The following is a 17,120-nucleotide window of genomic DNA, read 5'->3' as shown; positions in this document are numbered from 1 at the left end:
AATTTCGTCCCAGAAGCGTCTGGGGGTGCTAGGAGGAAATAATTTGACTAGCACGTTGATCCGAAACAATAATAAGACACTACTGGCTCAGTGCTTACTTGAGGCATGATTTGTGGACCACTCGGCGCCTTTTTTACTGTTCATGTCATCAAACGATAGCCTCTGTGGACATCGAAAGTCAACGTTCGCTCAACGAAAATGGGCGCATTGTGCGTCGATCATAAGTGCTTATCAGAAACAATCCCGAGTTCACGCAGCCCCACACTACAGCGAATGAGTTACGCTGTCTTCAAGTGCCTCACAGCATGCGCATTCTCATTGAACAGTGATCTTGAACAAATACTGACCATGAACAATTGCACGAGAGAAAAAAATTAGTGGTTGAAGTTGCGGCTTGCGTGGGCGTCGTCCGACGATGACAGTGCCCCAATATCTCTGGCTATAAAACACATTTCCGGATTATAATAATAATAATTGGTTTTTGGGAAAAGGAAATGGCGCAGTATCTGTCCCCATATATAGTTGGACACCTGAACCACGCCGTAAGGGAAGGAATAAAGGAGGGAGTGAAAGAAGAAAGGAGGAAAGAGGTGCCGTAGTGGAGGGCTCCGGAAATGATTTCGACTACCTGGGGATCTTTAACGTGCACTAACATCACACAGCACACGGGCGCCTTAGCATTTCGCCTCCATCGAAACGCACACCGCCGGCGGTCGGGGTTCGAACACGGAAACTCGGATCAGTAGCCGAGCGCCTAACCACTGAGCCACCGCGGCGGGTTATTTCCTGATTACCGGCCTAGGTTTAGAGCCATGCCACGTGAAACCAGTTCTAACTCTCCCAATTGAGCTAAAAATAGACCGTATCCTACGGCTGGCGGACGCTAGCCAGGCGCAAAAACGCTGAAAAGCAGTTCGCGAGTATGCTCTTGGCCGGCACTACTGCATTACCGCCGCCTTGTCTTCGAAAAGGGCACCAGCCAGTAATAAACTTCTTTTGCTTGCAAATGCCTTTTGAGAGCTCTGTCATTTATCTGTTGGGACGAGCAGCAGCTTTCCATAAGCTCTTCAATGAGAGCGAAAGTAAAAACAGTGCAGGAGGCGACGAAGTACCTGACCAGACGCGTCACAATAGCTCCTCTGTCTGGGACGATACTTCGTCGTCAGCTCCCCCCCTCCTCCCCCCAATGGCCAATCCCCCTTGTGGGTGTGGTGTGCCATTTTGTGAGTGGAACAACAACAACAACAACAACCCCCAATCCCCAACCCTTTGAGCGATGGGGAGACCTTGTTATCCAGCCCCGCCCTACCGATTCAGCTCGCACTGACGGACAGGGGTTAGCAGCTGCTGGAAACATATGGGTCCCGTAACTAGGGAGCCACCCCGTCTGGTGCCTGCGTGCACCATCGATTTATTTCGGGCGTAATAAATGTTGATTCATCATCGTCGTCAACTCACCCTCATTTTGGAAAACGCGGCATTGCCTGAGGCGGAAGCCCAAATATCTGCCGATTAAACGGTGGCATACTGAAGGCAGCGGCGGATCAGGCAGCCACACAAATCTGCCAGACTGTTTTGATGTTATGTCCTTTGGCTTACTTTTTTCAGTGACATACCTTATTCTTATCGCAGAAGTTTTGACTTTTGAGTTTTTGTCTTCTTGACGCTGACGCCTGTATTTTCGGGTAGCGTTGCCGAGAGCAGGTGGCGCAGAGAACTGGTACACAGCAAGGCCAGTGACGACTATTCCCTGTAATGTGGAGCTTGTTGAGCGTTGCCTGGGACGTCTATACGCGGGTGGTTGTTGTTCTTCTGCTTCTTCTCCTGCTCGCGCGTGGGCCCTTGAGTTCTCGGGCTTCCACCTCCTTTCGCACACGCCGTTGTGATTACGCTAACAAGCTATAATACTCACAATTGGTTTGAATTCAGTTACACTAATAAAAACGCAGAGTCCTTCCTGAGTAGTGAAGTCACTCACAAGGCATAGAATTAAGAGAAAATGGGAGTAAAAGGTAATGGTTGGTGGGGATGAATAAGAGTAGCCTGATGACACTGCTGATACAGAAAAAGAAGACATTCACTCCTTTCTGGTGCGAGCTCGCATGGGTTTTTGTAGCGATAGCTACATCACGGTCGCATTTCGAGCCTTCAGCGTGGTGGCGCCGCCACCACGCCAAAGGCTCGAATGTCATCTGGTAACATTAGTTGAGCACGTGTCCGGGTATGAAGGGGCGCCGCTGGCGCCACTCATTAACGCCATCCCGTCATACCCTCAACGGCGGAGCTTAAATATAACACAATTTTTTTATTGTTGATTTCGATTCTCTATCTAGGTTGCTGTCTAGAAACTAGGTTGTTCACAATGCGGTGGGCAGGTCGTGACGACGTCATTCGATAACGTGATCTGTCTTGGCCACCAAGTTGGCCCACTTAGGCAAGTTGTGTGGCTCTCAGAGTCAAGTGACCAATCAGCGAATTTCGTCCAGCGCTTTTGATGTGACAACTGAAATTCATTTCGACCACTTTTTGCTGGTTTAACTATTCAAACAAGTGTTTCTTGAATCCGTGCTCCAAAGCAGCGATTCATACTGCATCGCAGGTTCTCTTCGTAATGAATAAAAGCCCCTGTCGCCTACCCCTCGTCACTTTATCCCCTTTCACCACCGTAAATAGAAGCCTCGCCACCGAAAAAAAAACAGCGTGTACCATAACACTCGCTGACTCTAATGCTATCGTATTCCCCGTCATGTTATTAAGTGTTCCGTAGTTTTTTTCCGTAGTTAGGCTTCTGTTTGCAGCAATACAGATGGACAGAGGGGCAGGTGTAAGTGGCAGGTGGCACGTCACGTCACCTGATGATGCCAACCCTATCACGAACAAGGTAATTTGATGACCGAGCACAACGACGGGTTTTTACCGAAATTTTTATGCAGTGCAACATCTAGTTTTTGTAGCGATAGCTACATTACGGTAGCATTTGGAGCCTTCAGCGTGGCGACGCCGCTACCCTGTCACGTGGTTGGTCACGTGGTGTGGAGCAGCTGCCGGCGTCGTGGCGCCATGGCTGATCACGTGGTTCGCACGTGGTTGGTCACGTGACCAAGTTTCACTTGGCCAGCGGTAGCTATCGCGACACTCCAGGTTTAACCAAAGCTAAAACCACCGCCAATTTCTTTTTCGGCGATGAGGCTTGAAATGCTATTGCATTAAAACAAAAAGTTGCGATTATGTGTGGCCCGGGTTCGAACACCCGACCGCGGCGGCTGCGTTTTATGGAGGAAAAACGCTAAGCGCCCGTGTGCTGTGCGATGTCAGTGCACGTTAAAGATCCCCAGGTGGTCGAAATTATTCCGGAGCCCTCCACTACGGCACCTCTATCTTCCTTTCTTCTTTCACTCCCTCCTTTACCCTTCCCTTACGGCGCGGTTCAGGTGTCCAACGATATATGAGGACAGATACTGCGCCATTTCCTTTCCCCCTAAAAACCAATTATTATTATTATTATTATTATTATTATTAATAATAATATATTATTATTATTATTATTATTATTATTATTATTATTATTATTATTATTATTATTATTATTATTATTATTATTATTATTATTTTATTATTATTATTATTATTATTATTTGTAGTAATGTGCTCTAGGTAGGCAAGAAATTTTAACGCCCTGAAGGGGTGAAGATGTGATGTGACGTATGTGATAACACAACGAGGGTGCCCCCCCCCCCCCCCCCCCACGCTGATGTACTACACGGACGGTGCAGCGTGCCATGTGGTAATATGATCCAGCCGGATCCGGAAGAGGATGTACTAAAAGGGCGGGGCGCACCAAATGTGGCATGAGATCCACGCGTGCCTGAGAGTGAATGTGTCGATAGGCTTTCTTTTGACTGCAAAACATTTATTTCGTTAGAAAAGGCAAGATGCAGATGAACCGTGCTAGGTGGCTATCAGTACACGGGTGACAGCGACCCGAGTCATGAGGACCATTCAATGGCCCGGGTTTGAACGGCCTTTTCTGAGCAGACCAGCACGAATCCCACTGCTCGATAGTAGAAACTTGCATTAGAGATTCCGTTGGCGGCTCCTCTTTACAGTTCCTCAGGACGTAATCGTATGTGGCTATTTCACCACGTAGTGTACATTCCAGGTCTCAATCACCGGGATAGAATTTCGATAGTAGATAAGGAGTCATGAAGTATCGAGTCCGGAGTCGCGTCCACGTGGTCTCCTGCTTCTTATCTAAGTTTTTGTGCGGAAGGGGAAGATTCTTCTTTCTAGTTAATAATTATTAGTAATATTGTGCCAGGCTTGCTATGAAAAGCATCCCGGAAATTAAAAACGCCTCGCTTTATTGAATGCACGATCGATGTTCCTGTTTAGCCGGTTGCTCGACTGTTCTCCTCTTGAGCGTTCGACCTCACATTCCCGGTGTCATCATCTTCATCAGTGACACCGCCGCGACGCCAGCGCCGCTGCACATGTTATGCAGTGGTGCAGGTTTGGTGCATCATACCAGAACATGTGGCGCGGGTATGCCCGGAAGTGGATGTACGGAAAGGGGTCGATGTATACTTGATATTGAAATTCAACCTAATTGAGCCAAGGCATTCATGTACTAAAGGGCTCAACTGGAGTACGCCATGCGTAGTAATACAATCCACTCAGGCTTGGGACTGGATTTCTGGTGGGCTGGGGTGTGCTTATGCACTAATGCGACCCAGGTTAGCTACTGTGTGGACGTACTGAATGTCTGGGAGTTGAGTATGCTGTGTGTAGGTATGCATTACGGATGTCCCGATGCGTACATGTACCCAAGGGCTGAGGATGAGGTGTTCCCTCTTAGTAATGAGACCGAGGGGGCATTAATTGATGTACTCAAGGCTTGGGAGCGAGTGTGCCACCCATAGCAATGGGAACCAGGTGGCTCGTGACTCCATGTACTAAAGGGATGGGGTTGGGCATTATGAAATAATGTTATCAAGATGGCACGTGATCTCGATGTACTGAAGTGCTGAGAGTGGGGTGCGCTTTAAATATTAAGCGACCCAGGTGGGTCAACGCGCTTATGTACTGAAGGAATGGGGTTGACGCGTGCCCCAGCTGCGTAGAAGTGCGATCCAAGTGGGCTCACGATTGCTATATGCAGAAGGGGCAGCGGGTGCCAAATGTGGTAATGCATCCCAGGTGAGCTCATGATGTGCTCGCAGTAGGGCGTCGAGATAAAGAGATCGCATCTTATGGAAAGCACACTTGTTAAAACGCAGTGTGTAATGCGTACAACACCAATGCCCCTAAACTCTTCCCTGCCGCGAGAGCTTCCAGCGCTGGAAACAAGAAGGCGATCTTTTTTGCCATTACAACCCTGCCCATCGCCAGTCCTCAGAGACCCAGGTTGTTCATTTAACTGTTGTTCCCAAAAAGTATTATGAATATAGGTCCTCAGAAACCCACGTACATTACCAGCGCAGTGGCTTAGTTGGAAGGTCCTTCGCACACGCTGGGAGCTGTTTGTTGGGAGGTTGCAGACAGGCTACGAGTGTGAGGCATTCATGTGCTCCGGCACGGAAGGAAGGAAGGTAAGGATTGGGTGGGTAGAATGGCACTCGTCGCTTCGGCTGTTTCGTCCTGAAAACGGCGGTGAGATCGTGGAATCCCTGGCAGTGCTGACCTGTGTATAGGGGAAGTTGGCGTGTCTGCAGTTTCGGTGGTAGCGGGCGTTGCCGGCAGGTTTGGTGTGTGAGGTTGCTGCCACATCTGAGCGTGCCGCTTGTCATGCCGGAGCTCGGAGACGCGGCGGCGTCCCGCTGTGCACTTGTCCACCGGGGAGGCTCTCGTCTAGCATCAGCTCGTAACCGCTGATCCTATGACTAGGCACACGGGATCATTTCTTTTCGGTTCCCTTCTGCTGCTCGGCGACTCACAAAAACATGCTTCTGATGACATGCGCCCTACAGTTTTGAAGCCCATACGTTCAAAATACGGCGCACATGGGGTCCTATTACCGATCCTTGGAGAGATATGGCAGCCGCAGTTCTTTTTCCCGGAAGCAATCCTAAAAATTCGCCGACGGTTTAGCCTTTAGGTAATGCAATTTTGAACCTAGTGTTAACGCGATAGTGTTAAGGCTGCCATTCTGCGGGAATTCTGGCGGCGTCGGCGTTGTGAGCGTAAAATCTCCGGAAAGCAACCCAGGTGGGCCAACTAGGTCACGTGACCTTTTGATGTCATCATCACCCGTCCACAGGATTTTGAGAAAACTGCACAACCGCGGCAGGTGGCAGTAAAATTAAGGATCGGTCGAGAGAGGTTCCTCGGGAAAAGCAACCTGGGTCGCACAAGTCCCACAGGTGGCAGCTTCTTCCCATCGCAGGGCAGTAGCGCAACGCTTAACCGCTACACCACTGCGCCAGGAGTAGTATTAGAACTCCCAGAGATCTATGAATGCAAAGTCGATAGTTACCAGTTCCGTATATACGGCCATTAACTGATTGATGCTACCGCGTCATACCCTTAGTGCTGAGCTTAGGTATCCTGTCTAATGTTTTGACGCAAAAGTGTTAAATGTCCCATTAAGCAAAAAATACGGCCTCGGCGGCGGTGTGAAGCGAATTCTGCCCAGAGAAGCAACCTGACGGCCCACCTACGGTTCAGGTAGCCCCCCTAGGTCACATGACTCTGTGATGTCATCAAAAGATGCCCACCTAATTGCGAGCGAACTGCCCGCCGCGGTAGGTGGCTGTTAAATTATTGACTGTTAGCGAGAATTTGCTCGTATAGAGCAACCTGGATCTCAAAAGCGTCGCTGATGGCTGTGTTGGAACCAGCCACCAGCTGGGAGAGTTTCGCACCGCTTAACCTTTGCGCCACTCCGCCAGAAGGGGCATGACCAATTCCAGCGAACTATGGATGTAAAGCACTGAATGACGAATTCCGCATATATGGGTATTAACCTGTTAAAGCTTTCGTGTTATATCATTAGGGCGAAGCTTATGCGTCCTCTCCAGTGTCCCTTCAAAAGGTGTAGGTGGTGTGTGCCTTTTGTACCATTGCGGCTCAGGTGTACAAGGGCGCGGATGTAGTGAAGGGCTGGGGATGATGATTATCTTACGTAGCAAAGTGATCCGCGTGGCCAGATAGTGGATGATCTAAAGGGCCGGGGTTTTTGTGCGCCTTATGCAGCAATGGGACCGAGGCAGAAAAAAAAAACATTGTTGCACTGAATGATTGGGAGTTGCGGGGCCCGCCTCTCACGGTTATTCAAGTTCCACAATTTCTCGTCCTCTTCTTCCATTCGTTCCCCCGAAACCTCTTCCTTCCCCACTGTGTCTGGGAGAATCGTTTTCTATGCGGAAGGTCGCCTCGGACTATTGACTCTTGCTTTTTGCCCGCGCATTAGTGTTGTGAAATCTCCCGCCCAGGACGGACAGCTGACGTCGACATACAAGCCAATAAAACCCTCCTGCTGTTATGAATTTGGTCAGCCCGTCTGAGTATGCTCTTGGCCTATGAAATCGCAACTCGCCGCGGTGGCTCAGTGGTTAAGGCGCTCGTCTATACTGAGCCAGAGTACCCGGGGTCGACCCCGACCGCGGCTGACGTGTTTCGATGGAGGCGAAACGCAAAAGGCGCCCGTGTGCTGAGCGATGTCTGTGCACGTTAAAGATCCTAAGGTGGTCGAAATTATTTCGGAGACCTCCAATACGCCACCTCTTTCTTGCTTTCTTCTTTCACTTCCTCCTTTATCCCTTGCCTTACGATGCGGTTCGGGTGTCCACCGAGATATGTGAGACTGTTACTGCGCGATTTCCTTTCCTCTAAAACCAATTTTCATTTTCTCAATGAAATCGCCCATAGGAATGCCATAAAACTTGGATATAATTGGCGCCGGTGGACGATTTCTCTTCATACCATTGCATGCAGCCAGGTTGGCGGCAAATGTTTTTTAGCAATGAGATTACGTCATCATCTTGATCGCACAGAGCCGTCAGAAGCTGGTGCAATAGTCCTGCACAGCCTTTTGAATTTTGCTTGGAATTTTGTTGCCTTTAATGATTTTGAAAAATATCCGCCTCTCAATTTTTTCTTTGTATTTGTTTCGTACATATTTCATGTGCGCATGTTAACTTGGTATGTTTGCCGCCGCGGACTACGTACGATAGCATTAAAACATGACTGTCGACGTGAGATAAGGCATTCACGCGAGGGACCGTGTTAATTTTTTTAGCTTCTTTCCGGCAGCCCCGAGTTTTTTTGAGCGAAGTATGCCGCCAAGGAAGAACGATGATAGTAAGTCCATATCATCGGTAACCGGTACGCCCAGAAATGAGGCGGGGAGCGCGGGGGGTCCATTTCAGATGTGGGTGTTCCAGTGAGGCAGGTTGTAGAAATGTTTACTGTATTGTCCTTTTACCTCGATTCGCTTGCCGGCCCCAACCAAGCCCCAGACTCAGCGATAGGCTCCAGTCCGCGAATAGATGTGGAGGTCCCCTCAACCCAGTTCCGGCTACACAATTTTGAAACTTGACAAGTTGAGCCCCGTCATTCTATACAGAATTTTCACTTTAGTTTCTTTATTTTTTTATAGACGTACTTCGTTATGTGCGTGCTCGAGAAATTTTCCAGAATTGCTCAGAATTGAATATTTCTTCTTTTCCTGTTTTTATTCTAAGTTTGTCAGTCGCGGACTGTGGGCGTCGCAGGAAATATATGTGCGGAGTATTCTTCCTTCATATAATGCGCTAAATAGGCCGCGTGTTGGCATAATTACTTATGCACACAAGATCACGCGTACTTGCACACATACAGAGAATCACATGCGTTGAGACGGCTGTTGTAATGTGCGCACGAAGGCTAGCTGCAATTATATAGGATGAAGTAGCAGTAAAGTGAACGATGACATATATGGTAATGGCGGCACCCTGACCTGACAGAGAGAGGGGGGGGGGGGGGTATTGACGGGAAAGGCAGAGAGGTTGGCCTGGAAAATAAATATCTGGCCTGCTACTCTGCACTGGGGAACGGGAAGAGGAGAAAAAGAGGGTTTGGTTTGGTTTGGTTTAAGGAAATTTATCGTCCAAAACCGACTCAGGCTATGAGAGACGCCGTAGTGAAGGGCTCCGGAAATTCCGACCACCTGGGGTTCTTTACCGTGCACTGACATCGCACAATACACAGGCCTCTAGAATTTCGCCTCCATCGAAATTCGACCGCCGCGTCTTTCGGACCAGCAGCCGAGCCCCATAACCACTCAGCCACAGCGGTGGCTTAAAAAAAAAGAGGGTCACGGTGGATGATGATGATGATGATGCGAGGAGGCAGATGAGAAAAAAAGACAAAAGCAAGGCACGCTTTCTTACATCACAAACGCGGAGCAAGTCTCGTGGCGCTTAAAAAGCGTGAGAGCGCTCGCGTTGCCTGTACAGTTTTCGAACTACCTGGCCAAGCCACGAGGATCAAATCCTCTGAGAGGGGCCTTGTGTCAAAAGACTTAAAAACAGATGCTAGCATGAGTCTTTCTCGTGCATATGCTGGGCATGCCACTAAAACATGTTCGACAGTCTCGAGCACGCCACATGTGGTGCATTCCGGGGAGTCCGCTTGTCCAATTAAGGGCAAGTACTTGAGTGTGAATACGACATTTAAACGTAATCTATGGATTATGCACGTGATAGGGCGTGGTATTCCAAGAAGAACAGAAAAGATCATCACCGGATCTAGCCGTTTAAGGCGGATGTGTGATCTGACCTGACAACTTTGCAGTCTGCGCTGTGCCGATTAGTAGTTTCTGCGAAGCTCCCGCATGACGCGAATACAAGGAATAAGGAGTTTGGGAGAGTTTGTCGGTTCCGAAGCATCTTTAAGGGAAAATGCAGACAATGATAAGGGCAAAAGTCTTTGTACATACATATAAACTCAAGAGATCTTTTATACATTTTACGAAGTCCTAGCGCAGAAACGCTGTTGAAGGCGTAATTGTCAGCGTGCAGCAGTTAGCTCGTCTGAGCGCGCACCACTTGCTAGACATCCCCCCAAAAGAGAAACTAGAAGCAAAAGCACTGAGGACGCCTTGCGACAGTTGCACAGACACTTGGGCTTTAAATATTTATTAAATAAATTCACTTGTACGCGAATGTGACCAAATGTCTGCAGACCACTGCAGCAAGATACCAACAGCAAGTTTCTTTTTTTTTCAAGCACGCAGTATTGAAGACAGTGAAACTATGTACCGCAGAATAGTATTCCGTCCTCTAACAGGATGAGGAGGAGGCTTCCACATAGAATTTTTTTTCGTTTGTTTGTTCGAGATAGTCTAGAAAGTTCCTCATTGCATGTAGAAGACCGTACGCTCTCTCGCCTTAGCGGTTTTCAGCGTCATTATGCTCCAGGCCGTGTGCTACGAAGCCGTACGGGACAACGTTGCGTTGTTTCTGGCGTAGCATAGCTGCAGCATATTAAGAATATGTTGGGGCAAGAATATGTTGCTGACAACGCCCACTGCATGGCAAATGCTTCTCCCATCTCCCTCCAATTAACCCAGTCCTTTGTCAGCTGTGGCCACCGTATCCCCGCTAACTTCTTAATCTCATCAGCCCACCTAACCTTCTGCCGCCCTCTGCTACGCTTGCCTTCTCTTGAAATCTACTCCGTCACCCTTAAGGACCAGCGGTTATCTTGTCTCCGCATTACATGCTTTGCCCGAATCCATTTATTCCTCTTGATTTCGACTAGGGTGTCACTGACCAGCGTTTGTTCCCTCAAACACTGTGCCCATTTCCGCTCTCTTAACGTTACACTTATCATCTTTATTTCCATTTCTAGCTGCGTTGTCTTTAACTTAATCTGAACCCTTTCCGTTAGCCTCCACGTTTCCGTCCCATAGGTGAGTTCCGGTAAGATACAGCTGTTGTATACTTTCCTCTTGAGGGACATTGGTCAATTGCCATTCATGATCTGAGAGAACCTGCCGTATGAGCTCCACCCCATTCTTGTCCTTCTAGTTATTCTCCTCTCGTGATCCGAAGCAGCTGTCACTACCTGTTTTAAGTAGCCGTTTTCCCTGGCCGCTACCAGCATCTTGCTACCACTTGTGAACTGCTGTTTTCTTGCGAGACTGTTGAACATTACTTTGGTTTGCTGCTTGCAAATTTTAAGATCTACCGTTTTGCTCCGCCTGTCTAACTCAATGATCTTGTTTCGCCGTACATGTCCGAAGCGACTTACCAAGGCAATGCCATCAGAGAAACATAATAAGTAGAATAAGAATCTAGTTGGGCACAAAGAATGCCGCTGAAGGTCTCGAGAGGAAACTGCATGTTGAGCGAACCTGTACACTGAAAACAACTGAAATCAGCGTTGTCAACAGCAGCAACTTCACAGACAGGTCGTCAGAGATCAGACTAATAGCCGCACTCGGCCACGCTCAATTTAAAACTCGCGAAAAACTTTCACGATAAGGTGGCTGAACCCCCAAGTCAACATTGCAGAAACGATTGCGCGGGGCTGCTATCGTTTTAGGTAAGTCAGACCGCCTCTCGCATGAAAAAGCTTGGTACTGGTGGCTTCAAGCAAACAATACAAACGAGGACTACAAAGCTTCTTGGTCGTACCGAAAGTGGGCAATGAAAATTTGCCCAAAACGTTGGACAACGGAACCGTCCAAAAAGGAAGAGACATTGATGGTAAGAGCGGGAGTGTAAGTGGCCCATAAGAGATGGCCAATTAGTCAGAGGCGAAGAGGAAGAGAAAGGCCCATTCTCAATCCTATAAGCGTTAAAAACAAGTTCGGTAACTTGTCGCTTGTACCGATCCCTAATGTACTTTGTGCCACGTCATGTCCAACAAGTGCGTCTTCAGTGGATCCCAGGGCACTGTGGCATTACTTCAAATTCGATGGCCGATTTCTTAGCGAATTCAGCCATCAATGGGCCTGTTGCCCATGTCGTTCCGAATCTCACCCTGCAGACCACGTCCCGTTATGAACTTTACTAAATACACCATTACCTGAGCCATGAGCCCATCCTTTGTACAGCGGATTCCGAACATTTAAAATTCCGCTTGAAAATTTAAAATCAAGGCAATGCGAGTTTTCCACGACGCTGTTTCTCTGCAGGATTCCTCGCCTTAATCAGTATTTATGATGTTCTTGGTTAACGCCGTCAAATCTATGTGCGTCACGCGGGGACGTTGAAACGATAGATCATTTCATCCTCCCCTGCCGGCGGTTTGCACGGCACAGAATTCAGTTTTTGCAAAATCCTCTCGCTCAATTAGGACTGCCGTTTACTCTTCTTGTCCTCCTCTCCTTCGGTGCAACCGTCAAAGGGCATGCCATTAAGCAGGTGTGTCAGCTTCTTCACAAGTATATAATTGAAACCGGGAGATTTTTGCGTTAACTTCTCGATGTCATTTCTTTCCTCTCAAAAATATTTTCTTTCTGATTAATTCTTTAAATTTAGTTATTCAACCCACACCACTTTGTTGCCTCATTTTTCATTCCGATTTCCTCAAGATCTCTCAAAATTCGTTATTTTATACTTCTCAGAGATTCTGTACATTTATGAGCCGTTTCAGATAAACCTGGATGAGTTTTTTTCCTGTTTGGATCTGCACTTAACCCTGGCCAATCCCCATCCGCGGGTATGCGCCATCGTATTTGAGGTAACAACAACAACAAGAGCAAGGAAGTTAGCGATATTTTAGTCATAAGCGTGAAAGCATGTCTTTCCAAGGCACCTGCGAAGGGCTTTTCATCGCTGACATTAAAGCGAGCCGTCAGTGGCATGGCTCGTGAAAGGATCGGAAACTACTCATGTATGTTCCTTCCTCGCCTCCGACTTCCTTTTAAAATATTTTTGAACGCTCACTCGCGGTATATGCGGAGAAATATTCTGTTTGTTTGTTTGTTTTGTTTATTTATGGTTGCGGTAGCGCTGTACTGACTCAAGGCTTGTGTTATTATGATGGTAGATCGCTCGACGTGATTCCGCGCGGGATACGCGCCAAAGTTGGCGTTTATTCTTGTCAAGTGCGCGGCGCCATTCCCTTAGAACATTCCCGTAAGCATGCTGCCTTTTGCCTTATAGTGAATTAGAACGACGAAGCAGCGATTATGTCCAAGTTTTTTCATGTCTCACGTCACCTTTAACCCCACTTTGACGTCACACTCATCGTTCGGCTATTAAAACCGAAGCAGCACGAGAATGAAGTTTTATTATAAATTATTTAGCAGTCCTAGGAGAATATACCGCGTAGTAACCCATATATAATAATATCTTACGCATCATTACAAGCCAGACAACACGCACGCAAAATTTACGCATCTCTAGTTTAAGTATAGACACCTTAATACGTATAACTAAGAACTGTGACGTTTTTATTTATTCAGCTCGGGGTGTGGAGGCCCATAGAGATAGCGATATACCATTATTAAAGTACATGCACTTCGCTCTATGCAGCAATCGTATTTCTTACTTGCTCTGCTTACCTCTTTTTGAGAGCAAACAAGCGAAATCCAGTGAAGTGTATAGCAAGTTTTATCATTTTTATTTCTGTACGCAAGGTACAAGCCAGTTTTATTTACGTCCCTGATTGAAATTTATCAAACGGTCGATTTCCAAAGCATGGAAGGCTATCGACTTAATGACTGCCAAGTATAGACATATATAACGTGAGACCGCAGCTCTGTAGAAACAGCAGTGAGATTTTTGTCGTGCGGGCAGATCGCGATGAAAAAACTGGCGGTGGTTTAGCTGTGGTTAAACCTGGAGTGACGCGATAGCTACAGCTGGCCGAGTGGAACTTGGTCACGTGAGCGACCACGTGACGAACCACGTGATTAGGCACGGCGCCACACCGCCGGCAGCTGTTCCACATCACGTGACCAACCACGTGACAGCGTGTCGGCGCAGCCACGGGGGGGGGGGGGGGGGGGCGCCACGCTGAAGGCTCGAAATTCTATCGTAATGTAGCTCTCGCTACAAAAAGTGAGCGTAATGACGTCACCGGAGCGACAAAAATCTCACCGCGCGGCTGACGAAGCTCCATGCTTTGCGAACACACCTACCACTTATGTTATCGGCATGTTCGCAACTTACGCGCCGGGCGTTGTATGTGGTGCCGCTCCGGTGTCACGTCACTGTGTCATTCCTTTTTCATCGCAACTGTACGCACAAGTAACAGCATTCCGATCACACCCCTACACAGACAAACAGCCTCCACGCTCCTGTATTTCATCGCACTTCAGGCTCATTTGAAAGCAGCAGAAGTTTCTCGTCATCGGTATTCCGAGTGTACTTACTGGTAAACAAAGTACAAGCCAAATTTTGTTGTTCTGGGTTTCATTTCATTGAGAAAATGCCGCAGTACTCCCGAATTTGGATCGGCAATGGTGGCACCACCGTCCGCTTCCATGCCGTACAAGAAGACGACGCCACAAATCCCATCGTCGGGAAAAGCGAAGGTTGCTGAGCCTGAAGCAGTGTACGAGCAGATCGACGGGAAAACTGGAGGAGGAACTGTGAAAGAGAAAAAATGACGCCATCGCATGCTTTCATCGTGGGCCTCGGATTGAAATTGGCGTGCATTGATAGGTTATTCCTTTTTAATGACAAATGGGCTAATTCGAATGAAAACGGAGCTTCTATAAGTTAGAAAAGGGCTGAAAATGAAACACGAGCAGTGCAGTGAACGCCATATTCGCAAGCAAGTCGTGGCGACGTCAAGACAGTTTGCTGACTCCAATCCGTGAGGAAATGCTACAGGGGCGTTCACTCCCCAACAGTGATCATGAAGTTGTTTTTTTCGTCTTGACTAAACGATTTTCGATACAGTGGCCTGGAAAAATAGATGGTCCACTTTTAAATCTAGATTTGTGAACAAAGAAATGCGTGTTTTGCTGCTGAACAAACATCAACGCATCCTAAAGAAATTTGGTAGGGTTTTAGCGTAGTTAAACCGTGTACGCATGTGAAAGCATTTGCTTTGCCTGGTTGACTCATGGTTCTTCTTTGCTGGGCCGTCGACAACCGTCGGCGTAATGGATGCTTTACCTAGCATTGCTCCAAGACGTGGTCCACTGCCTCCATGGTTCAATTTTCCTGCAATCTGTGACCTCACTCTTGCATATTCAGTAAAAAACTAATTCACAGCAACATATAATACAAGAATCTCGTGCCCTTGAAGAAAAATACAGTAGATTTACAGAATTTTATACTGATGGATCAAAAAAGATAGTTGCTTAGGAAGCGCAGTGGTTCGAGGGAATTCGGAGGAAATAGTAAGACTACCACAGTGTTCCTCCATCTTCACCGCGGAGTACTACGCAGTATGTGTGGCCATAGAAAAAATATAAGTGAGAACCTCAAAAATGCGATTATTTACACAGACTCCTTAAGTGTACTTACAGCTCTCCATTCTAAAAATGCAAGCTCCCCTCTGCTTGGTTACATCATAAGCAACATAGTAACTGCCACAGCTCAAGGACAAAATATAAAACTGTGCTGGGTCCCGGGTCATGTGGGAATAAAAGGCAATGAGAGAGCAGATGTGTGTACTGCTAATGCTCGTGGCAAGAAAATAAAGTAAATATACCGTTTAATGATTGCATGAAATTAGTAGCAAGGAAACTAAGAAAAAAAATGGCAGTCGGCTTGAAACAGTGAGGTAAATAATAAAATACCCTTGGTAAAACCAGTTTTAGGTGAATTTAAGTCGTGTGTGCACCAAGAAAGTTTGAAGGAAGTGATCTTATGCCGTCTCCGAATAGGCCACAGGCACCTTACGCACAACTTCCTAATAACAAAACAAGACAAACCTGCTTGCCAAGAATGCGGAGATGAACTCACGGCTAACCACATTTTATTCTCTTGTGTGGAATTAGAAGAATTAAAAAACCTATTTTACTGAATTTTATAATAAATGCATTCCTTTTCATCCCGCGCTGCTTTTAGGAGATGATGCAATTGTTGATATATTAGGGAGACGGCGATTAGTGGGCCGGCTGTCTGACACCGGCCCGTAATTTTCGGCTTTATTTTCTCACTTCAGAGGTTTTCCAGTCTTTTTGACGTGTGTCCTCGACGTGTGACGACCTGGGGGTCCCTGGCCGCCAGCAAAAGCACGTCAAGCGACCTCCTCGGCGCTGTGCGCCGTATCAACGCCGACACGAAACATCACCGCCAGCTGAACTCCATGCTGCACTGATGGCAGCAGCGCCAGCGGCGGGTCCAGCGGCCCCTGTAGTTGCGGCTACAGACCAGGCCCCGCAAAACAAGAGACTGCGCGACGACCAAGCCAGCAACGAGCCTCTGACCGACCATCCTGAGGACATGGACCAAGCATCATTTACAGATGTATCGTACAAGAAAAAGAGAGCTACCGGTGTTCCTGTAGTTTTCAGGCCCACTGAGGAAGGAGGAAGCCTATGGAAAGCCAACCCCAACATTGTGGCTTCGGCGGTTGTAGCATCGGCTCAAGAAAAAGTCCTCAGCCATCGCATTCACAAGGATGGGAGCCTGATGGTTACAGTATCGACGCTGCCCGCCGCCAACCGTCTGCTCACGGTAACTAAGCTGGCTTGAGTGGCTGTAGAGGCCAGAGTCCCATACTCTTACATGGCAAGCTATGGCAAAATACAAGATGTACCTGTCACCTACACAGACGAAGATCTGCAGGAATATCTACGCGACCAAGGTGTCCTCTCAGCAAGGAGGCTAATCGCCTACACTCCTGAGGATGGTGGAAAGATAAAAGCGGTACGCCGTCACACAGTTATATTGGAATTCGCAAAAGATGCGCCGCTACCAAAACGAGTAACGCTGGGGTTCTGTAGTTACCCTGTAACTAAATACGTCGGAGCAGCAACTCAGTGCTATAAATGTCAGAGGCATGGCCACATATCAAGACACTGTAACGGCCCCGTGCGCTGCAAAGTGTGTGCTGGCCCCCACTCGCACAAAGAATGCACTTCGAGAGCGCACCCTAAATGCACTAACTGCGGTGGCCCACACCCTGCTTCCTATGGAGGGTGTTATAAAAAGAAATCAGCCACAGTTGCTCGCACGGCAGAGCAAACACAAGGGAAACCCCCTAAGCGCCATGAACCACCACCT

Source organism: Amblyomma americanum, chromosome 10 (genome assembly GCF_052857255.1).
Source record: "Amblyomma americanum isolate KBUSLIRL-KWMA chromosome 10, ASM5285725v1, whole genome shotgun sequence".
Lineage (NCBI taxonomy): Eukaryota > Metazoa > Arthropoda > Arachnida > Ixodida > Ixodidae > Amblyomma > Amblyomma americanum.
Note: the sequence above shows the minus strand (reverse complement) of the source record.